The sequence below is a fragment of the Heptranchias perlo genome, chromosome 19 (genome assembly GCF_035084215.1).
Source record: "Heptranchias perlo isolate sHepPer1 chromosome 19, sHepPer1.hap1, whole genome shotgun sequence".
NCBI lineage: Eukaryota > Metazoa > Chordata > Chondrichthyes > Hexanchiformes > Hexanchidae > Heptranchias > Heptranchias perlo.
In genome coordinates, this window is record NC_090343.1 from 12,802,325 (window position 1) to 12,827,882 (window position 25,558).

At 40.2% G+C, this 25,558-nt stretch overlaps 1 protein-coding gene across 3 annotated transcripts in view; it reads right to left on the reverse strand.

Moving 5' to 3' along the window:
• Positions 1-24,107, reverse strand: part of LOC137335164 (nuclear receptor coactivator 3-like) — a 172,655-nt gene extending 148,548 nt beyond the window's left edge. For all 3 annotated transcript variants that reach the window (XM_068000327.1, XM_068000326.1, XM_068000325.1), the window contains exon 1: positions 24,017-24,107. The gene's annotated coding sequence lies outside the window, so the exon portion shown is untranslated. The remainder of the gene's footprint in view (positions 1-24,016) is intronic.
• Positions 24,108-25,558: the final 1,451 nt, after the last annotated feature.

Consider the following 25,558-nt stretch of genomic DNA (forward strand, 5'->3'; position numbering starts at 1 on the left):
TAGAAGAAATTTTTGCTCATCCAGTCAGACAAGCAGTGTGACAAATGAGAGACAGTAGAGGGGTCGAGGGAGGTGGTGGTGAGGTAGAGCTGGGTGTCATCAGCATACACATGGAACCTGCCATTGTGTTCTCAGATTATGCCGCCGAGGGACAGCATGTAGATGAGAAATAGGAGGGGACCAAGGATAGATCTTTGGGGGACTCCAGGAGGTAACTGTGTGGGATGGGGAAGAGAAGCCATTGCAGGTGATTCTCTGGCTACGACTGGAACCAGGCAAGCGCAGTTCCAACCAGCAGAACGACGGAGGAGAGACGTTGGAGAAGAATGGTGTAATCAACCATGTCCAAGACTGCAGACTGGTTGAGAAGAATGAGGAGGGATAGTTTATCATGGTCATTTATGACTTTTAGAAGGGCTGTCTCAGTACTGTGGCATGGACGGAAACCTGATTGGAAGGATTCAAATATGGAGTTGCGGGAAAGATTGGCACGGATTTGGAAGGCGACAACACATTCCAGGACTTGAGAGGAAAGGGAGGTTGGAGATGGGGCAATAGTTTGCAAGGACAGAGGGGGCAGGGTGGGTTTTTTGAGGAGGGGGGTGATGACGGCAGATTTGAAGGGGAGAGGGAGAGGACCTGAGGAGAGGGAACCGTTAACAATATCAGCTAACATGGGGGCCAGGAAGGGAAGGTGGGTGATCAGCAGTTTGGTGGGAATAAGGTCGAGGGAGCAGGAGGTAGATCTCATTAAACGTAACTAATGAGCCCCCAGGGAATCATGGTGGTGTCATACAAAAGGTGAAGGAACATATAATTCTTCTGAATGAGGCTGGGGAGTTCAAGGTACGTGGCAGATCGAGCTCGCTCTCTCTCTCTCTCTCTCTCTCTCTCTCATTTATTTAAATTCCTGCGTTGAGTTTCCATTGCCTTAAAAAATTTCCCTTCTCACAGATGATCGCTCAGAACGAAGTGCAGGTCGGCAGGAAGAGGGCAACCTTCAGGCCCTCAACGAGATCAAGGGACGGTGGGATCGATCCGAGCTCCGTGACAGAGCACCCAGCACGTGCTGTCAGAAGACAAGCATGGTAAGAGGTGGCAGAGGCACAGAGTGCCACCTCCATTGCCCCTAGGACAGCAGAGCAGTGCCATGAAAAGTTTAATAGCCTCAGATTTGGAAAAGCAAGACTCATCATGCTCTCCCTTTCTTCCTCATCCACCCTGGGCATCACCACACTCAAGACTGTAAAGTGCAACTAACAGTCCCTGATAATGATCTAGTTGCAAACCTCACACCCCCCACCCAGTGCCAACTGCCTATGACCCCTCATCCTGGCATCTGGAGTCCACCACTTACCTCCTTTCTGGTCCACAGAGCAGGAGTGTAGCTGGTTGAAAGGTTTGTCTAGCCAGGGTAAAGCGGGGTGCCTGGAAGGAGTAGGGTGACTGACTGTTAGCTCTACTGCCTCCTCTTACGCCTAATTTGTCCAGAGGAGGGTTAAGCTGCCTGGAAGATTATCGCCATTATTGTTACTGTAATTTTAATTGTTATTCCAACTGTTCTTGCTGCTACTTGAAACTGTTATTTTTCTATAAAAGTGATTAAAGTTCATTAAAGATTTTTAATGTTCATTAAAAAGCATGAAGTTAAAAAGTGCAGTTGTAAATAATTCAAAACGAGACCAGTTGAGGCTCAGACATTCCCTCATGGCAAAGTTGTCCAAAGCACAGCAGACGACAACAATCCCTCCAGCCCTTTCCGAGGAACATTGCAAGGCACTCCCAGACCTGTCCAGGCACCTGAAGCAGCTCGAGAGCCCCGAGGGTCCTCTCAATCACTTGCCTGTTGGCTACATGGACATGGTATCTCTTCAGCAGCCATGTCACCCAGGATCCATCGTTCAACCCTGCTGCCCGCACGTATGCAATGACTGAATTGTGAATGATGAAAGCATCATGGCAGGCCCCGGCGTGCTGGGCATTCACGTGCAAAATGCACTGCCAAGCATCACAGACAATCTGAACGTTCAGTGAAAGGAAACCCTTTTTATTCATGGAGCTGACTGGCTTCCCATTGGGAGATTTGAATGCCACATGCGTGCCATCAATCACAAATTCTGGGCCTATATATTTACAGTAATTACAGGCCTCCTCAGAAGATAGAAAATAACAAAACAATGCATCTATTGTATATCAAAGTAAGCAGGACTATTTTCTGTGAACGAAACTTGTTTCTATACCTCATAGGCACCATGACAGAAAAAAGTCACTAACATAACATTTCATTTTTGTCACAAAAGGAACAGAAAATTAACTTCATATCCTTCAGTTCCCATCTCCCACAAAAATACAGAACAGTTCCTCAATTGTCTGCAGTGTTGTTAGATGCTACCGTAAGTAACAACAGCATCTGACATTTAACTCCCACAGTCAAAGCTAAATTATAATCTGAATGCCAATAATTTTTTTTTAAATCTTCATTTGGTTCAGCTCTTCAAAACCAACAGACAAATTATCAGAAATCTAGACTACAGTGGAACTAGCATAATGGAGAGGACCCCCCAATAGACAAAAGGAAATTGCCAGATACTTGAGTGTTCCCAAATTTGGTTCTTACATAAATGGTATAGTAATACCCCAGGCACAAGAATATAAATGACAGAAGAAACTTTTATTTAGTTGCAACATCTCACTCAAGGCTTCGTCCTGCAAAAACTCTAATTAATAATCAGAAAATCTGTTAAATGGAGATTTTCCACTTCAGCACTCCTACACAGCATGCCTGAACCACGTATCAGGAAATTGCGTGGCCCAGTCCGTAATCTCTTGTCCATTAATTATAATTGAGAATAATCACGGACTGGGAACATGCAAATTCCCAAAATGTGAACAAAAAAACTCCCCTTTAGAATGCAGATAATGGTGCTTCCAAAGCATGTGAATTTGACTGACCATGCAAATTACATTCAAAGTTCAAACCTATTATGTATCCCTCCTCCTGACTGCCACCTTGCCTTGCACAGCTGTTCTCCTTTTCACCCCTCCCCTAGCACAAGCACCCATTTTGTCCAGCATAATTTTTTGCGAAGAATATTACATACCTGTAGCTAGAACTTTAAATGAATAAAAGCAAACTTATCCACAATCCACACTTTGAAGACTTTGATAATTTGAACATAACCTACATCATAACGTTATGACTTAGCTGCTTATATGTTCAGAGCTGGTAAAGCACAATTGTGACCAGAGATGTGAGGCCAGCAACAAGGCTGCAAAACCTTACAAAACAACCATTAAAACAAATCAAACAAAGCACCGAAGATTCATTAAAAGGATCAGCTGAAACCTTCAATGTCATCTCAGAATGGGGTTCTGTCAAATATTCAAAGACTGCAGTTTAAGTTCACACATGTTTCCCTCTTCCCCAACTCCCCTCTCCCTCCCCAACATCCCAAGTGAAAGAAACAATGTGGCTTCTTCTGCGTGATTAGTTACTTTGGAACAAATAATGGACCATGATATTTAAAATGTGCTTTTAAAAAGCACCTCAAATAGTTTTATTTTATACCTTTAACAAATCAAACTTTGAAAACTAGATTCGTTTTACAGTAAATACTAACTACTGTAACCAATTCTGCACAATTTTCTCCCCTTCCCACCTCTATTAAAAACAATCAACTGGAAACTGGGACCCATGTAATCTACAAGGAAGACACCAATCATTATCAACAATCTCATTTTTACACGTATTAGTGCACAAGGAAACATCGGCACAGAAACATTCCAATAACCTTTCAAATACAGCTATTACAATCCTGCACATTGAAGAGAGACTGATCATTGTCATAACTGACCGACCTTGAGGCTGCACTTAGCAGTCTGTTACTATAGCAACACCACATTTCATCTGCTACAGTCTGCCTATAAAAGGACCCATATAGTACGTAACCACAGAGAACAATACAATCAAAGCAAATTTAGTTATTGTTTACGATGCAAAAAAAACTGTACTGTCGACAAGTGGCAATTTTGCATTATATCAAGAGTCGGTGGTTATTAAGGCTTTCTTGCTCAAAACCAATAACTAAGAACCATGGCAGATGAGGGGGTGGGGGGTCACACAAAATTCACTCTTCTGGGGCAGGGGGGGAAAAAAAAAAAAGGGATTTACCCCCACCCCCCCTCCCTTCCAATTTTCTACCCTCCACTTCTGAAGGTGCTGACATATGCTAGGGCAACGTTCCACTGATCCTCTCCAGGGCAATGTGCAAGTGACCATTTGTTTTGTGTGGGTAGAGTGTCAGCAGACTGTTTGACACTAACTTGAAACTGAAAGAATTGCCTATTAGAGAAAGATACCATTTTTGAGACCTTGCCCTGCTACTGACAGGTGAAGATTTGGTTTTGCTCTATGAAGCACGTCTTTAGGCTGTTACAGCATTAGCCACTTGCAAATTAAACAGCACTGAGCAATTCAAGTATGGAACCATAGCTATGCATTTACTTCTAACACTTTGTTGGTTGTAGCAAGGAAAGCTTCAGTTTTAATGTAGATGAATGATTGAGAAGGAACTGAAAAAAAATCACCAGAATTCTCTGAATTCAAAACTATTCTAAAAACTATTTATCTAACGAGACTGACTCACTCTTAAACACCAAATAACAAATATTTATTGGGTTCTCTTGGGTTAGTAGCCCAATTTACAGATTCAGATTAACTAAAAATATGCCAACCATTCAGCTCTTTCTTATAAAGCCAATCTAGGAGCAAGGCTATTAAGTCAATGTTAGTACATTAACTTGGCCTATTAATATTTTAATACATTAAATAATGTTGACTATGTAATTGTTAATTAACAAAAATGTGTTTGGAAAGTAGTGTGGGGTTAGTTGACATCAAATCCAAAGTATCAAGCAGAAAAGGAACCATTTTACAAAGACTACAATACAGCTTATATAAATAGATCTCAGGGGTGATACTGATGTTTCACCTTACGCTGTAACAGATTTTCACCAACAAATCCAATTTTTAAATGTATATGCAAACCATGAAAAAGGAAAAATAAGTCAAACTGACTTCTTTAAAACTGAATTTTAAACAAAAATATAATTTAGATTCTATGTCTTCAAGGAACATCATCCTCTCGAATGCTCGGTGTTAACCAAGCAATTGGAACATGACAAATACATCACACATTCCAACAGACTAAAAGAATATATTTACACAACACTGCCAATGACTCTTCGACTGGACTCCAGACATTCTTAAACCTGCATTTGTTCTGCCCATCAGATTTTCTGCAAAATCCTACAAAAAGCTTCAGATTCCTAATAAAACTACGTTTGATTTCACAGACTATATTCCAAATTTTACTGTACATCTGTCATTAATAGGGCTAGTTATTTCTTATGGGGCTTCACTATAATTAAACATGCACAAGACAGTGTGTGGCCCAGCATAAAATGGTACACATATTGAATTCATTAGTCGAATTACAGTCCAGTCCTAACAAACCGCCAAATCTTCAGGTCTTTTTACCACGACAATCTCTAGGACTCCTGCTAATGCTTTTTGCTCCATCTATTAATGAGACAACACAATGATCAGTGAGAATTCCTGCTGTTAACAGATTAGTAAGAGCTATTCAGCTTTCATTACAAGCTGATTTAACTGTATATAAATCACGAATAGGACAAAACAATGTTAATATGTGGGCAATAGTAGATTATTGCCAAGCCATTCCTATACATATATCAAAGCACCAATCTGTGATTTTTTGACAAACTTAAGTCAGCACTTCAGCATAGTTTTAGAAGCCCCTCGAGATTGAGATTGTACCGAAGAATTTTCAAAGTATGTGCTTATGGGGCCTAGTACAGTCAATACAAAACCTAGCAATTACTATTATGCTTAACAGAGGCAGACAACAACTTTCATTTATAAGGCATCTTTAATGTAAAGAATCTTAACAAATGGATGGTGAGCCAGCAAGAGAAAGAATTAGGAAGAGAGATCATAAGATTGGTTGAAGAGAAGGATTGAGAAGGTCTTTAAAAAGGTGGAGAGAAAAGTAGAGAAATGGAAATCCAGACAAATGATGGAGATAGAGAGCTACACTTCATTGGCATACCTGTGGAAGCTCGCCCCATCAGTTAATAAAAATTGAGGGCGGGAAAAAAAGCAAAGTGGCTAGAGTACCTACTCTAGATTCCTACAGTTGTGATAGTTAAAATCTGTAAACATGTTGGAGAATGCTTGCAGAGTAAAGGAAGGATAAATTCATAACTGGGCTGTTCTGCATTTTCAAAATTACCATAATGTATTTTTCCCCCCCACTGGTAGCTATTGATTGTTTGCAGTCTGTTCATCACAGACATTACTGCACGAGAATACTGCATTGTCAGAGATGTGTTTCAGATAAGATATCTGGGTAGTGTTTGTGTTACTGGACTAGAAATCCAAAGGCCTGGAATAATAATCCAGAGTACAGGAGTTCAAATTCCACCATGGCAGTTTGAGACTTTGAATTCAGTTTAAAAAAAAATCTGGAAATAAAAACCTGGTTAAAAAAAGTGACCATAAAGTTATCAGATTGTCATAAAAACCCAACAGGTTCATTAATGTGATTCTATGTAATGTCCTTTAAGGAAGGAAACCTGCTGTCCTTACCCAGTCTAGCCTGTATGTAACACTAGTCCCACACCAATGTGGTTGACTCTCAACTGCCCTCAGAAGTAGCCTAACAAGCCACTTAGTTGTATCAAACTCAGAGCAACAGGGGATGTGCAATAAATGACAGCCTTATCAGCGACACCCACATCCTGAGAATTAATTTTTAAAAATTAAACAGACAATCAGTCTACCCATACAGGTTAAAGTTTCCATAACGCTATTCCATTAGCATTAACAAAAACAAATGAACTAGTCATTCATTTCAATGCAATGTGTGTGATGCTGCTGACGCAAAGGCTGCCAGGTTTACCTACACAACAAAAGTCTCTGCACTCCAAAGTAATTAATTGTGTAAAGTGCTTTGAGGTATTTTTGTGTGGTAAGGCACTACAAAAACATAAGTGTTATTAGATCACCATGATCCTCAAAAGAAGTTCAATATTTACCCTATATAGAATCTCAGGAGTACTGCCTCCAACCCACACAAAGACAATTCTCAGTTTCCAGACATACAAGAGTTCTGGGATTTTCTATAATCTCCTGTCTTAAAAGTTGCATTCCTTGCAAACTTTCTAAATACATAAAAATGGAATATAAAAAGCATCAGATATTTGTAGATAATAACATTTGATAGCTACTTGAATTATTCATTCATAATATCATCCAATTTCCAACCCCCCCCAACAAAATGCACACAAAACTTTTTTCTTTTCAGCAAAAAAGATTAATGGAGTGCTAACATACAGAATAAACACTGAAAATCAGCATTACAAGTTGTGTATTACTGAGGAACTAGCCGTAAAATTGTAAGGTGGGGTGGGGGAAGGTAATGCTTTCAAACATTTAAGAAAGTGGAAAATTACAACGAGCATTTAACTTGTACACAGACTACTTCCTACAGTTGTGGTTGTAAATGATTGTGGAAACACTAGTGGCATATCCCTAGTGAATTTTGCCATGCATCATAATTAGGAAAAAAACTCATTTATATATTTTTCCTGTGACTTTAGATAGAGACAGCAATGTGCTTAAAAACAAATAAGCTGCATCTTAAAAAATAATCCATGTCTCTGATCAGAAGAGCACAAAGCTTTGCTGATTCAGATGCATTTCAATAATACTCACGTCCTTGGTGGTTTTCCTCAGTATTGTTGCCTGTATTCAGAAATTACTAGTGTCATAAGATTACCTGATGTCTTGGTAATTCCCATTTCAGGTGTTAATGTCTACAAATTTGCAGATTGGGAGAAACTGACATTCATAATCTCTAATCTAACCCCTCAGGTGATCATCTCGAAAGGAAAGCAGTTACTGTCTCAGGTTTAACATTGGCGACATGATTATTCCTTTCACACAAAGACAATGCTATTTCTGATCATCCTCAATTCACTAAGTGTACAATATTTGAGTTCAGTTCATTTTGTTGAATTAGCACTTGGGACTCTGTACAGTAGGCACCCTATTGTACACATCATGTTGTGAAGTCTGCTTTTCTCCAAGAGTCTTACAGATCAGACTGAAATACATTCTGAAGATGATATTTAAAAACATCTGTGTACTAATTTAATCCTTATTGTTTTTCAAGTAATTGTACCATCAGTAGTTTGTTGTACCTGCCTTTCTTGTAAATAAATCCAACAGTCTTCGCCTGAACTTGTGAAGTGTGGTATTTACCTCTTCTTGGAGTAGATAGCAAAGTATGGTGGACATCTCATGTGGTCTCTGTTGCATTAAACCATAATTAAAGGGTAACTGTTCGTCCTGTGGCATGCTTCACCATTTATAGCACGAATAAGGGCACAAGTTTTAGTTCAGTCTGCTTAGACATAGAAACATAGAAACATAGAAAATAGGAGCAGAAATAGGCCATTCGGCCCTTCGAGTCTGCTCCGCCATTCAATATGATCATGGCTAATTCTCTATCTCAATACCATATTCCCACTCTCTCCCCATACCCCTTGATGCCTTTTGTGTCTAGAAATCTATCTAGCTCCTTCTTAAATATATTCAGTGACTTGGCCTCGACAGCCTTCTGTGGTAGAGAATTCCACAGGTTCACCACCCTCAGTGAAGAAATTTCTCCTCATCACAGTCCTAAATGTCCTACCCCATATCCTGAGATTGTGACCCCTTGTTCTGGACACCCCAGCCAGAGGAAACATCCTCCCTGCATCCAGTCTGTCTAGCCCTATCAGAATTTTATATGTTTCAATGAGATTCCCTCTCATTCTTCTAAACTCGAGTGAATACAGGCCGAGTTGACCCAATCTCTCCTCATACGACAGTCCTGCGATCCCAGGAATCAGTCTGATGAACCTTCGCTGCACTCCCTCTATGGCAAGTATATCCTCTCTTAGGTAAGGAGACCAAAACTGCACACAATACTCCAGGTACGGTCTTGCCCTTTATAACTTCAGTAAGACATCCTTGCTCCTGTATTTAAATCCTCTTGCAATGAAGGCCAACATACCATTTGCCTTCCTAAATGCTTGCTGCACCTGCATCTTTGCTTTCAGTGACTGGTGTACAAGGATACCCAGGTTCCTTTGTACATCAACAATTCCCAATCGATCACCATTTAAATAATACTCTGCCTTTCTGTTTTTCCTTCTGAAGTGGATACCTTCACATTTATCCACATTATATTGCATCTGCCATGTATTTGCCCACTCACTCAACTTATCTAAATTGCCTTGAAGTCTCTTTGCATCCTCCTCACAACTCACAATCCCACCTAGTTTTGTCTCATCAGCAAACTTGGAAATATTACATTTGGTTCCCTCATCCAAATCATTGATATATATTGTGAATAGCTGGGGCCCCAAGCACTGATCCCTGTGGTACCCCATTAGTCACTGCCTGCTACCCTGAAAAAGACCCATTTATTCCTACTCTCTGTTTCCTGTCTGTCAACCAATTCTCAATCTATGCCAGTATATTACCCCCAATCCCAAGTGCTTTAATTTTGCATACTAACCGCTTATGTGGGACTTTATCAAAGGCTTTCTGAAAATCCAAATAAACCACATCCACTGGTTCGCCCTTATCTATTCTACCAGTTACATCCTCAAAAAATTCCAGTAGGTTTGTCAAACATGATTTCCCTTTCATAAATCCATGTTGACTTTGTCTAATCCCATTGATATTTTCTAAGTGTCGTTATCACATCCTTTATAATACTCTAGCATTTTCCCCACTATTGATGTTAGGCTAATGGTCTGTAGTTCCCTGTTTTCTCTCTCTCTCCTTTTTTAAAAATAGTGGGATTATATTTGCCACCCACCAATCTGCAGTAACTGTTCCATAATCTATAGAATTTTGGAAGATGACAACTAATGCATCCACTATTGAAACTACTTTTCCACTGTGAACACAAGTTAGAGGAATCCACAAAGAATACAACAAAAACTGTCCCGAATGACAACTCTAAAAATGAACAATTCGCATTTCTTTGTATTATATGATTACCTACTATGAAGGGCCAAAGTTGGGTCAACATACTTCAGATACAATTCACTTGTAGGGGGCCAGTGACGCCATGTGTTGTGTATTAACACGTTGTTCCACAAGCAGTTGAACATAAAGTAATTTTCAATTTTAGTCCAGTGAATGTGTTGTGGATGGGAAAAAGACAGTCGCATTGATTGGAGGAAAACTAGTTTTCTAAAGAAGAGGGAAAAGCTGAAGAGAAAGTCTATCTGTGGTTGTTTTGGTGCACCTCACAGCAGCAGGTTCTTAATCTGCATTGTAAAAGGCCTGTTATATGTAGCCCATCCACACTCAGTCACAGGAATGTTACATGAAGTGGGTGTGGGGGGGCGGGTTAGAAATAAGTTTTCACTGTGGTGTATGCAAGGGTTCAGTACAAGGATTTATTTTCAGTTCCATTTAATGGCTTCTGCATAAAAAGTTTATTTTAGTAACATACTCTGAATTGTTCACTCCCACGACATGGAGTGCGTCATCACACCAGCTGAACAGAATGGAAGACGTTCATTTGCCTTAGACTGTCTTCAAAAGCAAACTGAACTCTGCAGTTAAACAGGCTAGTCCTAATCTGGCCAGAACAAAATACATCCCTACTGTACTTTAGCTACTCATCCTCATTATGGTTTCAGAATTAAGAAGCACTTTGTCCACCATGCTGTGAATCATCCCAGAATCTAGCAACATTGTATAGCAAAATCACTTCTTGTATAATACCCTTTGTTGAGACTGCAGTATTACTGCAGGAAGCCATTCAACAAGAATATTAGTAAAGCTACAAAATCTGCCACATGAACATCGATATTTTCTGAACTGCAATTATTTAAAAAGTTGGATTTTTTTTGCTACTTTTCTCATTTTGTTTTGCACTCATTGGATTTTAGTGCAAGGGAATAGAGCACATTCTGTTTCGGGCACCCAATATCAGCATCAAGTACAGTATTCCCAAGTCAGGTACAGCACTGTTAGATGCCTCCATAATTTTCCTGTTCCAATAAAGTGCCACAGCCCAAATCTCAGAAGAACACTCATTGATGCATTAAAGTGACATTTGCATCTCACCTCCTGACCCCTCAATACCTCTGCACCGTCTATTAGACTCATGTCAGGAGTCTAATGAAATACTCACCATTTGCCTGGATGGGTTCAAACACAACCACACTCAAAAAGTTCGACAGGAGAGAATAGTTCGCTTGATCGGTGCCCCTGGTATTGGACTCAATATCCACCCATTCCTTCCATCACGGGCACATTGTGGCTGCTGTATGTACAATCTGCAGGGGGCACTGAAACAACTCACCAAGGCTATTTCGACAGCACCTTTTTCCCCTGCAACCTCTACCAGAGAAAGACTAGAGCAGCAATGTCGTAGAAACACCATCACCTTCAAGCTCCCCTCCAAGTCACACACCATCCTGATTTGGATGTTTTGACACTCCATCATTGACCCAATAATGTGTTAGAATTCCCTACTTAAAACCATTGCGGGAGTACCATCACTCCAAAGACTGCAGCGATTCAAGAAGGCCCGCCACCACCTTCTCAGTGAAGCTAGAGAAACACAATTAATGCGGCCTTGCCAGCATCGTCCTCATCCTGAGACCAAATTTAAAAATAATTTCCTGACCTATGCCAGCCATTGTTAAATTGGGAATAATTTTGAACTGTGGTGTATGTCCATTGGTGACTGGATTAAAACTGCCCAAACTCAGGGCACTTACAACCAGCAAATAAAAAGGATATACACCATCAGTCTGGACTAAATTTGAACCTGCATCTAAGAACCAAAAGCCAGTGTCTAATGGTGCTTTTCGTGGGGTCGGAACGCCAACTGTAGCATCAATGCGAACAGTTTCACTTCACACTAATGCTGCAGTTATCATGTAAATGCAGCCTGAATCCACATTCAGGTGCCAGCCACACCACAGCAAGAAATCCCTAGAGGAGATAGGCTCACTCCACTTTGGGAGTTTGTTTGGGCATCATCACCCAATTAACATTCACAAGTTTAATGTTAGTGTGAAATTGAAACAGTTTCACACCGATGTTGAACTTGTACGGGCCACTTTGCCTCTCCAATGCACCTGGGAGCACTCAGTTCCCAAGTGCAAAAAAAAAGGAAACGTTGCCCCAGGAATTTTAGAAGCTTCATGTCCTGTTTTGGGACAAATATAAGGAGTCTTACAACACCAGGTTATAATCCAACAGTTTTACTTGAAATCAGTAGCCATAAGGTCACATAGCCATCAGCCATTATCATTCAAAACTGCAGCAATAGCAGCACCCACCCCCCAGCCTGGATACAGGCAAGCCCCTGCCATGATGTGGGTCAGGGGGTGGGGCGAGGAAATCAGCCCTGTAATGCAAATCCAACATTACGCATTGTACCATCCCATTCCCCGAAATACACCCACTTAGTCGGTCTGATTTTGTTGTGCTCCTTTGTACAGTCATTGAGGGTCGCCTAAAAATCTTAACTAACATATTTGGTAGTCATGATGTGGAGATGCCGGTGATGGACTGGGGTTGACAATTGTAAACAATTTTACAACACCAAGTTATAGTCCAGCAATTTAAAATAAAATTGCTGGACTATAACTTGGCGTTGTAAAATTGTTTACAATTAACATATTTGGTGTACAGATCTGAACTTTTCAAAGTAGAAGGAACACATTTTATCATTATGTACATTTAACTAAATGTAAAAACACTCAACTCTATTAGAAATGTGTTTATAAAAGACAAGTTTAAAAATTGGATTATTTAAACAATAAAGCCGTATACACATTTTTCATTTAAAACAAAAAAAAAGCAAATCTAAAACAATACTGCATTAGCTGGTGATAAACAAAGTGCCAGTAAGCACTCAGGCAGGGATTCATGCTTGACACTGAGGCACCCAATGAGGCAAGAGAAAATGAATAGCAGAAGTTGAATCTTCTTTCAAAATTGTCCTTCCCACTATGCAAAGATTTAATTTAATTTTAAAGCAGCAATTTTAAGATGCATTTATTATGCACTCAATATTTTCTTAATGTAATTTTTAGAATTTTTTTTCATGATAAAATGGTGGGGGGAGAATTACAGGCAAGATGACCACTACCACATTCCCAATGGAAGATCCTTTCTAATTCCATGACCAATTGGAGGGTTAGGAACAATTGTGATTACATATAAATTACATTTATATAGCACCTTTCACAACCTCAGAATGTTCCAAAGAGCTTTACAGCTGATGAAGTACTTTTAAAGTGTAGTCACTGTTGTAATGAAGGAAATGAGTAGAAGAGTACAGCACAGTTCAGTCACAAGAAACAGGTGAGCAAAACATGATTTTCCCCACCCACATAATAGGGTAAAGTAAGGGACAATGTTGAGAGATATGGGTTAGCATCATTTTACTAACATGTCAAAATATTAGTGCTGTCCTGTATTGCACTACTGATCATGGTTACAGACAATGATATACAGGCAGAAACAACTCAGTAAAAACATATGGATGATGATTCAAAAAATGTCTTTAAAATCTGAGGTATAGGACTTCTCACTATGTGATGTCACTTTATATATTCAAGAAGCATTACAAACCACAGAATGCAACATATTTAAACCTGAAATATTTTTTCTTTTTCCTAAAAAGTTTCAGTGAAAGAGCACGTCACTATTTTATAACTGCTCATTTCTCCACCCACCCCCCCCCCCCCAAACCCTACACCCAATACACAATTTTATTGTTGGCACTTTCAACCAGCTTCCAGTCTGTCGCAGAAATATTTGAGAGTTCTGGATTGCCAAGTTTTCATCAACACTGGGCGCCATCCATAGTGTTTTACACCAAATTTTAGCTGGATTCCAAGCTATAATTAAACCATATGCGCTAATAGAACCTTAATTGCAAGCATTGCAGTATCAGGGATAGACAATAGTTGTAAAATGTACTTCTCTAGGACAAGTAATGGACATTTTCACAAACCATGTTATGTATCCTGGTAGGGTTTCATAGTTTAACACACTGTTGCCTTTATGTAGCAATAGCAGGGGTTTTTTTCTCTGATAATATCACTTGCATTTATACAGCACTTTATCATATTGAAACATCACAAATTGCTTCCCACAATGAATTATTTTCTTCAAGTGCACTGACCGTTGTTATGGCTACTTCTCTGCTTGTGATTCTCAAATTCTTGAAATTTGGTCCATTATGTTAATAGACATATTAAAAAAAGATTTTGTTTCATAAGCTACATCTGAAGATCAAGAGCACTTCAATGTGTAGCCATCAAAATAAGGGTGTTGAGCTCCTGTGTGGATGTAAGCGCACAATGCACTTGCTTGTACAAGAGTTCGAAGTGTCTATACCCCATCTATATGACAGCACGATGATCTAATGTTGTTTGGGCAGTTGCTCCAGTATTTCAATCAGTCTCTAAATTTGCCCAGCAGTACAAACAGGACAAATTCAGAATTGAAAAATTTAGTACCACAATATAAATGGGATATCGAGTGTATCCTAGTGCTTCACTTCCACCTTCATATGGGACCACAGAATGGTCTGGGCCTAGGAATACAAAGCTCACCTTATGTTAATTAAAGCTGAAGTCCAAGACATAAAACAGACCGACAATGGCCACTGCCGAGGTCACCCCATACATTCTTTTAAAGGCAACAGCAGCAATACTACTAATTAACACAGTCCTTTGTTTCTGAAACACAATCTTGTTCTGACCCAAACAACTTGAGGCATAAATGGAGTTATTTGAATACTTTATGGGAAAAATAGATGTCCAAGATCTGAAAATAAAATGGGACCACATTAGGGTAATCAGTTTTATACAAGCACCTTTTAAACAGAAACTTGAAAATTAAAGTAATGCATTGAAACAGTAGATTATTGTAATTTTTCAAAAAAATACTCTTTCCTCCCCCTCCTCCTCCCTCCTCCCCCCCCCCCTTCCCAAAAAGTTTTTGAAGCCTCAACCCTTAGATTTCAGGACACAGCACAGAAATCAGAAAGTCTCATTCAAGAGGAATTGAAATGTCACAATGGTTCAGTAACAGATTTCTTTAGACGGGTGGGGGAGGGCACGGGGGGCAAGGTTTCTGTAGTAGTTTGTTGATGGGATGGTGTTGGGGTCTTTTACCATGTACCTAGCCTCTATAGCTGGTGAGTTCCAGATGCAAACAGCAGAGAATGTTTGTTGCCAACCAATTATCTCCCTCACAAATGTTCTTTGAAAAGTAAAATTAACTCGTACCATATATCAAATAAACAACTGGCAGTTAACCAAAATGGACCCATAAGCCAACTTTAAAAACCCTCCTGTTTTATTCCAATTAGAAAAATCACATTCATTATTATTTATCTGAATCTGAGGTCATATTTGTACAAAAACCAACATTTATCAACCTTACTTGGTGGTGGTGGGGGGGTGGGGGGAAGGAAGTGATAATCAGAGATAAATTAAATAAATTGCTTTTAGCCATTTGGCTAATGGTAGCTTAAATCATTTAGTAGTTTTTGCAGCTGAGGACAACTCTTGTATTTTTTAATGCATATCAGCCCTATCCCTGTTCAACCCCAATTTCGCTGAAGCAGCACTTTTCCATGCCGTTTTCTTTACACTGACCGTAATTCACACAGCTAAGCAGATTAAATATTTGCTTAACAAGACCTACAATGGACTATGCAAAGCTCAAACACTCTGACAAAATAACTACACATATCCAACATCAGCGTACATCTAATTACTGATCTAAAACAAGGTTACTGGTTCCATGATCTCTGTTTTCAAGATCTTTGACTGCAAAGTGAAATTCAATTCCCATTGTACCATGCTGCACTCAGCTTCATTAGATGCCGTCACCTTTTACAAAAGTTCTGACCACCTATAAAAATTAACTAATTGAAATTTTAGTTTATTTGCATGAGTGGTGTGAAACGTGCTGTATAATAATACTGTTCAAATCTTTATTCCAAAAGTGTTCTCTGCATACTTCGAATGAATATATAACTTCACATCTTAATAGTCTAAGTTCAATATATTATACATACACACCAACCAAATTAACACTGTGCATTTTGGTTGGAGAAAATAATTTAAAAATAAGTAGCAAGAACTTGGATCACTTGCCTTAACAGTCATTCATGAAGCAACATTAACTGGAGCATAAAGGCACCTCCCTACCCCTTCAGCCAGGTAACTGTGAATGTAGAGGGAAAAAATGCATAATACACGTGGATACAGGATGTGAGGATTATATCCTGGGTACCTATAACTTTAGTCCAAAGTAAATTAAACCATAATCAGATTCATTGAAATGTAAGAACATAAGAACATAAGAAATTGGAGCAGGAGTAGGCCAATCAGCCCCTCGAGCCTGCTCTGCCATTCAATATCATGGCTGATCTGATCCCAACCACAAATCTAAAGAACACAAGAAGTCGGAGCAGGACCCGGCCACATAGCCCCTGGGCCCTCTCCGCCACCCACAGGGCATTGACCGATCCGAACTCAGCTTCATGTCCAATTTCCTGCCCGCTCCCCATAACCCCTAATTCCCTTTACTTCTAGGAAACTGTCTATTTCTGTTTTAAATTTATCTAATGATGTAGCTTCCACAGCTACCTGGGGCAGCAAATTCCACAGACCTACCACCCTCTGAGTGAAGAAGTTTCTCCTCATCTCAGTTTTGAAAGAGCAGCCCCTTATTCTAAGATTATGCCCCCTAGTTCTAGTTTCACCCATCTTTGGGAACATCCTTACTGCATCCACCCGATCAAGACCCTTCACAATCTTATATGTTTCAATAAGATCGCCTCTCATTCTTCTGAACTCCAATGAGTAGAGTCCCAATCTACTCAACCTCTCCTCATATGTCCGCCCCCTCATCCCCGGGATTAACCGAGTGAACCTTCTTTGTACTGCCTCGAGAGCAAGTATGTCTTTTCTTAAGTATGGAGACCAAAACTGTATGCAGTATTCCAGGTGCGGTCTCACCAATACCTTATATAACTGCAGCAATACCTCCTTGTTTTTATATTCTATCCCCCTAGCAATAAAAGCCAACATTCCGTTTGCTTTCTTGATCACCTGCTGCACCTGCATACCAACTTTTTGATTTTCTTGCACTAGGACCCCCAGATCCCTTTGTACTGCAGTACTTTCCAGTCTCTCGCCATTAAGAAAATAACTTGCTCTCTGATTTTTCCTGCCAAAGTGCATAACCTCACATTTTCCAATATTATATTGCATCTGCCAAATCTCCGCCCACTCACCCAGCCTGTCTATATCCCCTTGCAGGTTTTTTATGTCCTCCTCACTCTCTACTTTCCCTCCCATCTTTGTATCATCTGCAAATTTTGATATGTTGCACTCGGTCCCCTCCTCCAAATCGTTAATATAGATTGTAAAGAGTTGGGGACCCAGCACCGACCCCTGTGGAACACCACTGGTTACTGGTTGCCAGTCCGAAAATGAACCATTTATCCCAACTCTCTGCTTCCTGTTCGATAACCAATCCTCCACCCATGCCAGAATATTACCCCCAATCCCGTGATTTTTTATCTTAAGTAATAATCTTTTATGTGGCACCTTGTCGAATGCCTTCTGGAAGTCTAAATACACTACGTCCACTGGTTCCCCTTTATCCACCCTATACGTTATATCCTCGAAGAACTCAAGCAAATTTGTCAGACATGACTTCCCCTTCATAAAGCCATGCTGACTTTGTCCTATTAAATTATGCTTATCTAAATGTTCCGTTACTGTCTCCTTAATAATAGACTCCAAAATTTTACCCACCACAGATGTTAAGCTAACTGGCCTATAATTTCCAGCCTTCTGCCTACTACCCTTTTTAAATAACGGTGTTACATTAGCAGTTTTCCAATCTGCCGGGACCTCTCCTGAGTCCAGGGAATTTTGGAAAACTATCACCAAAGCATCCACAATCCCTACTGCCACTTCCCTCAAGACCCTAGGATGGAAGCCATCAGGTCCAGGGGATTTATCCGCCTTGAGTCCCATTATTTTACTGAGTACCATCTCTTGAGTGATTTTAATCGTATTTAGCTCCTCCCCCCCCGAGAGTCCCCTGTTTGTCCAGTGTTGGGATATTCTTAGTGTCCTCTACTGTAAAGACTGAAACAAAATATTTGTTCAGCATTTTTGCCATCTCCATGTTTCCCACCATTAATTTCCCGGTCTCATCCTCTAAGGGACCTATGTTTGCCTTCGCCACCCTTTTTCTTTTTATATAACTATAGAAACTCTTGCTATCTGTTTTTATATTTTTTGCTAATTTCTTTTCATAATCTAACTTCCCTTTCTTAATCAATCCTTTAGTTACTTTTTGCTGTCTTTTGAAGAATTCCCAATCTTCTATCCTCCCACTAAGTTTGGCTACCTTATATGTCCTTGTTTTTAGTCGGATACTATCCTTGATTTCTTTACTTAGCCACGGGTGGCTGTCATTTCTTTTACACCCTTTTTTCCTCAGTGGAATATATTTATTTTGAAAGTTGTAAAATAACTCCCTAAATGAACACCACTGCTCATGTACCGTCTTACCCTTTAATCTATTTTCCCAGTCCACTTTAATCAATTCCGCTCTCATACCATCATAGTCTCCTTTATTCAAGCTCAGTACGCTTGTTTGAGAATCAACCTTTTCACCCTCTAATTGGATATGGAATTCAACCATGTTGTGGTCGCTCGTTCCAAGGGGATCCTTAACTAGGACATTATTAATTAATCCTGACTCATTACACAGGACCAGGTCCAAGGTTGCCTGCCCCCTTGTAACCTGTTAATCAACATGGATTCTGAACCAGAGACTTCAACTTAAAATTAATATAAAAAATCTTAAATTTAAGAAACTACAGCCTCCCCTCCAAAAATATAAATGCAGCTTGATTGATGTCGAGCTTTTAGTAGATGGAAAAACCTAACAAGAACAGCCAATTATGATGGAAGAGGAGAAGCAGCTCAGATAAAGCAAATGATTACAAACTATGAGTTATGATCTGTAAGGCACTGCTTGAAAAGGTGGTGGAAGCAGATTCAATAACTTTCAAAAGGGAATTGGATATATACTCGAAAAGGAAAAACGTGCAGGGCTATGGGGAAAGAGGAGAGGAGTAGGACTTATTGGATAGCTGACAAAGAGCTGGCACTGGCTCAATGGGCCAAATGGCCTCCTACTGTGCTTCAAGATTCTATGATTCTAGATACTTTGGAACTAATAAACCAGGTCATTTCAGAAAACCGAGCAGCTCATTTTTAGATTAAAAGAAACAAATATCCTTAATACTATCTTATCATATTCACTTAGCCAACAAAGTAGCCCCACAAGACACTCAACACTGCTTCATTGATACAAAATGTGCTCTTTTGTTGTACATTTTTAAACCCTGTGTATACGTTACGTAATGTTCAAGTTGTGCAGCGACGAATAAACAGATTTGTGCATGTGCAGTTAGCATGTATACTGTGCTCATTTTCTTCAAACTACAAAATGTTATGAATAGCATAACAAGCAAACGTGGAGGAGAATTAATAGGTGGGATGCAACGCAGTACACATATATAGCATATACCGCAAACAGATTATTTTGTATGTGTGCACATTATGACAGATTCGTTGTTCAGTAAAATAAATCCTTTATTGTACCTGCTGTAGCGTGCTGCAGGAATTCAGCTACACTTATGCATAATCTGTTATGGAGGACATATTGAGTCAACCACTTCACAGGCTTGCACTTATTTTAACTGCCAGGAACAGTGTACAAGTGTGAAGCAACCCAAGGAAGGAAACAGGGGAAAAAAAAGTTTACAAAATGGGGGTTGAGATGAGAAAGATACAGATTTAATATCCAGCTAGCTGCTCATTTTGCTTAAATAACCACAAAAAATTATATTTTTTTAATGTTAAAAGGTCTACAATGGTATTAAAAATGTACCAAATACTGCTAATTTCATAATATTCTGCCAAACTAGAATCTGGTTCCATTTTGGTGGTGGAATGCTATTGCATTTCTTAAAAGGTTAAATTAAACCTTTTGGCACGGCACCATAAACTGTATATGAAAACTAAAAGCAATGGAGATGCTAAACATCAAGCTTTAATAACTCAGACAGACTTTAATGCCGTAATAAAAACTTTTATACAGATACAAAGGGGCAACAAAAATATTCTCGGAAAAAAAACATGCCCGTCAATGCTGCATTGTTATTTAAAAATCGTCTTTGTTTTGCAAACTGCAAAATTGTGCCTAGAAACCATCCCACAAGACGCCAATATCGGTCGATGTGATCATCCTATCTTATAAATAGAACACACTTGTACAAATTTTCAAAAGTATTTTTCCAGCACCCACGTGGCGGTAGATACTGTAACCCAGCTAGCTCTTGCTAAACTGCCTGATAGTAACTGCAGTCAAACTAAACACTACGCGAGGTCATCTAATGCGGTTGCCATAACAACATCCTTGGCTATTCTAGACTGACGTAACAATTGTGTCGAAGTTACAGTCAGCCGGTGGATTCACCCAGAGCCTTTAACACGATCTGAAGGGATAGGAAAATTGACCTCTGCCTCCTTAACCTGCACACAAAAGTACAGCCGTTCCGAAACAAAACACAAAGACAAGACGGGCTGGAGGAAGAACTCCTTCCACAAAGTATTTTAGCAGCCACCATTAAAAAAAAACTCAGACCGTCTACAGTGTCAGCCATGGCAGTTGTATCAAAAATTGCAATAAAACTGTTTTATAGCTTTGTTCAGACATTTAATAGATGCACTATTGATACTTGAGACATGGAAACGAAATCATTTTTTCCTCCCTGCTAGTATTAAAAAATGCCACAGCATGTCATTTTTTAATGTCAGCTTTGGAAAATCAGCAAGTGTTCTGTGGAAAGGAAGGCAAGTGGTTCCAATCAAGGACAGGTAAATATTGCATTCCAAATTTCTGCGCTCCTCGGCACACATATTTCACAAGCATTCACATTAAGTCTAATCGAGTATTCATCTGATGTCCAAATTGGCATTTTCCTGTCTACCACCCATTTTGGCCCCTCACTTCTTGGTATAAAAGGAAACAGCAAGAGAAATTGTATTCTGTTCAAATCAACGCCACCACGAACCTTACCGTAATCTAAATAGGCTTTTGACCCCGTGTAAAAAACAGTTCACTGCCTTTTTTTAAAAAAAAAACTAACCAAACCAGAAAAAATACTTAATGTCAGATGAGGGTTTGAAACAGGCATTGTGCACGGAAACACTGTACACTCCAGAATACCAAACATTTAGCTTAGTATTTTATAAAGTGTAGCTTCAGGCTCTTCTAACAGGCCTGCCAATAATGGCATCGAAACAAGATGTAGTAGATGTCAGACCCACCACAGTATGTTAGCAGCTGTCTATCAACAGGGTCTCAACAGACACACCAATGACAACAGCTTACGAGTGCTCTCAGCAAACAAGCCAATAGCAGAAGTCCCCCAACACGCTGTCACCAGACTCGACGAGAAAACAGGAGCCTATCCTACTGCTGCCTTCACATCCACAATTAGAAACAAGCTATCAAGGAGCTGTCACGTTGAATTATCCTACTCAACAAACAACGTTGTGCTCTTCTAATGCACCAGGTGCAGGTATAATCATCGATTTACAATTAAAACATTGGGGTACTACGGTATTTATAAATCCACAACTGCCAGAAATTACAACCTAATCCAATAAATAATTATTACAACCCAATTAGTCACAGTTTTAAAAAATTACAAACAGCATATATGGCCACAAATCATACTCACGACTTTCTGAGCAAAGCTTACAAAAATAACATGCAAGTTATTTTGTATGTGCTTTAGGCATATGTGCATCATATAGTGCAAAATGTTTTTCCTGTTGGCAAGCACATAACTACTTCACAGCTGGGAAAGAAACAGAACCTGTTCGTTTTTCACATCGGCTTTAAGTGGATTCCATACGTGCTAATATTCTAAATGTACAGGATATAACATTCGAGCAAACTTATTCTTAATGATTACTGTATACAATATCTGGATACACTTGCAGCAGCTATAAGTATTCTACCTATAAAAACGATTTTCAAACTTCTGTATGGGAGACCACTTACAAATATTGACACTCTCCCATCCTAATCTCTTAAAAAGACACTGATAGCTACCCCAAGGAAAACATTTAAGGCTTTTGTTTAAGTAGTATACAGAAAATAGAAACAACATGCTAGCAAAACAAGTAAAGAAATACAGAAATCTGAAGAGATGGACAGAAATTGGATGACTTAGGGACCATAAACCATAGTTTGAAACCCTATGCTCCACAATGATTTACTCCATTGCTGGGAATATATTCAAAGTGAACATCAAATGTGTTTTCCTGATTCTGCAATTGGTAAATGGGCAATACCATATTGATTATGAACATTCCCAGGTTCAATTCTTGTCTATTCTGGGTTGAACAATCTCAGCCAGGGCAGAACTGGTTAGCTTCTGTATCATCAGGGCCAAGATAGAGCAAATAAAGACAACATTCCCACTCCTAATTACTATCCAGCAACCTCATTCAAAAAGCATTTGGGCAGATGTGGACAATTTTACTTTCACAGACCAACACCACCCCTTCCTTTTTAACACTCACCGTCCTAGCGAGTGTCCTGAAGAATAACCATTTCAGCATAAAGACGATAAGGCACTAGTACCCGTGGAATCGTACCAAACATGAGTCACATTTATGTCAGATAGGGGAAAAGGAAAAAATGCAGACAAAAGCCTTAAAAATGCATCTACAAATTATGCTAACATAGGACTTTAAATGCGCACTGGACTGCACAAAAAACGTGAAAACTGCCAGTGAATATGTCACTAAAAATAAAGACATTAGGAAATAGCTCTTCTAGTTATAGCCACTCGTAGATAAGCCCGAATATCCTATTTTTAAAAAAGCATATTCATAATCAGTTTTAAAACAATTGTACGTCAAAGCTCCAAGCATCCAAATATATTCAGAAATAAGTTTTAAATCGTGGTGGAACATTTAATAGGCAAGTCCTCCACCCGCCCACATTCCTTTCACTGTACATTTAACGCACGCACAAGGAGCTGGCTAGGCCTAACAGAATAGTCAGGGAGGAGGGTAACATTATGCACCTTCTTCTAAAAATGCAACACCATTTAAAATTTACACAATTAAATAAATCTCTCTTCCTTCCACCCACCCTCCCTCCCTCAAACTAACGTGACAAGGGGACAAAATGCTATGGCGACAGGTTGATTGACAGGCGTGGTTTACCAGTGGGAACGCACACTGGGGGGGCACGAAAGGGTACGAGAACCAATGGGCGGTTCGCGGGGGCGGGTCCAACGCTCCCAAGTTCGGCCTCAGTAATTAAGTTGTCCCGAACCCAGATTTTTTTTTTCAAAAAAAGCGATGAGGCGCCGGCCTCATCCGGAGCTCACCGGACGGGGGCACACCTCCGGCGGCCAGGGCTCCCGACTCTTCACAAGCCCCTCGGTGTGTGTGTGTGTCTGTGTGTGTATACAGGCCCGGCACTATGACTGACTGGAGCTCAGGGTTTTCCACCCCCCAACTCACCCCGTTAACAGGTTAGTTTGAGGCTCTAAGGTTAACTTCAGTCCGGGACGGACGGGGCTGAACGCGCGCCGGGGGGGGGCAAAGGCTTCTCCACAAAGAAGAAGGGGGGAGAAAAAAAAAAGGGTGAGGAGGGAGGGAGTGAGTGAGGGGGATTAAAATAAAAAACACTACGGCCCAGGGCATTACCTCACCCGCGTCCAAACACCCTGCAAGGCCGCTTTCGTACCCAACTTACCGCGCTGGCTGTTACTCAGAGGAACATTCCAGTATCCTGACCTTCGTTTCCCTAAATAAGCCGAGTAAAAGCGCCGCCATGTTGCTCCTTGTTTATTTAAATCTCGAACACTCCCACGGAGGGAGGGAGGGAGGGAGGGGGGGGGGGGGAGGGAGGTGTTTCTCACCGCGCATGCTCGCCGAGCCCGCCTTGCATGCTGGGAGTTGTAGTCCGGTCGCGCCATCAGGTGTGCAGGTGACGTTCGCTGCATGGCGTTCGTTGCGAGTTATCGGCTGCGAAAGGACGTTTGGTGCAAGGAAAACAAAAAGGAAAAAAACTGCAAATCTGTAATGAGAAAGGGAAATGCACAACAGGTTGGCCACCATCTATATAGAGAAAAGGCAGGTGTTGACATTTTGGGTGTGTTCCCTTTATCAGAACTCAATTCCTTGCGTACAGGGGAGTTTTAAATGTAGCTAACTCGGTATTTGGTGCATTCAGTGTAAAAATTGGGTATAGGATTAGAATCTACAACACAAACAGGCTGTTATAATCCACATGAGCCTCCTCCCACTCTAATTACCTAAAAGAACATAAGAAATAGGAACAGGAGTAGGCCATACGGTCCCTCGAGCCTGCCCCGCCATTCAATAAGAGCATGGCTGATCTTCAACCTCAACTCCACTTTCCTGCCCGATTCCCTTAGAGTCCAAAAATCTATCCATCTCAGTCTTGAATATACTTAACCGACTGAGTATCCACAGCCCTCTGGGATAGAGAATTCCAAAGAGTCACAGCCCTCTGAGTGAAGAAATTCCTCCTCATCTTACTCCTAAATGTCCGACCCCTTATCGCAAGACTATGTCCCCTAGTTCTAGACTCTCCAGCCAGGGGAAACAACCTCTCAGCATCTACCATGTCAAGCCCTCTAAGAATCTTTTATGTTTCAATGAGATCACCTCTCATTCTTCAAACTCCAGACAACATAGGCCCATTATACTCAATCTTTCCTTATAGGACAACCATCTCATCCCAGGAATCAATCTATGAACCTTCGTTGCACCGCCTCTAAGGCAAGTATATCGTTCCTTAGGTAAGGAGACCAAAACTCTTCCCACTCTGCCTCCATATTTCTATTCTCCCTCGTTTGCGGACGGAATTTATTTAGAGGAGTTGGGTACATTCAGTGCAAAACATTGGCTGTATAAGGCATTTTGGGCAGGGAATTAGAACAGTGATAACAGGTACACAAGGCACTCAATACAGTGACCGTGCATAAGGTATAATGGTGGCATTCAGGACATTGTCATTGTATGATATGTAGAGCATTGGGTATAGAGAGATCATTCAGTGCATAGAATCAGATACACAGAGCATTCAGTGTAATAATAGGATATACAGGAAATACGGTGTAGAGAATCAGGATAATTAATTTGCCATCAGTTATCTGAATTATTTAGTGCAGAGAATCAGCATAGTGCCTTCATATATATGGAACAGTTTAGGACAGTGGCATAAATGCCTCAAATCATTCAGTGCAGGTATACATATGACATTCAGGCC